The following is a 584-nucleotide window of genomic DNA, read 5'->3' on the forward strand; positions in this document are numbered from 1 at the left end:
TGAATGTCTGTGGTAGTCTTGATTTACATACTCCTGTCTTATCTCCCAAGGTTAGCTTTTCATTTGTATGTCATTGATATCTAAAACTCCAGTTGAAACGAGATCTCTGGTCAAGACTCCTGCTCAGGGCAATGCTTGCTTCAAAGTTAGGTGTGGTTGCTCTGGACCAGTGAAGTTTCAAGGATCTTTGAATGGGGATTTTTCAGGACATCCAGACAGCTTGTTCAAAGGCTGAACTACCCTATATTGGTACGTGTTCTTGTGTTAGAAGAACAAACATTGTGCGCCCATGATTTCAATCTTAACAGGGTAGGAAACTCTACTTTTTTAGGGTAGGAAACTCTACTTTTTCTGTTTGTGCTGATATTTATCTGATCTTTGGCAACAAGCTTTGCAAGTCTGCTCTTGTAACAGTTTGTGGAGCCCAGTAAGGATTTTGCAATAGACATCAATTTGTTTTTAACTGTCATGGAAGGAATGAGACCAAACAATTATTTGTTCAGCATAAATTAAATATTAAACAAAGCATAACTCCATGACTCAAACCTGGTTCTGAATGCTTTTGAACTAAAAGTTCGGCTCAG

The sequence above is a fragment of the Aythya ferina genome (genome assembly GCF_964211825.1).
Source record: "Aythya ferina genome assembly, chromosome: 2".
Taxonomy (NCBI): Eukaryota; Metazoa; Chordata; class Aves; order Anseriformes; family Anatidae; genus Aythya; species Aythya ferina.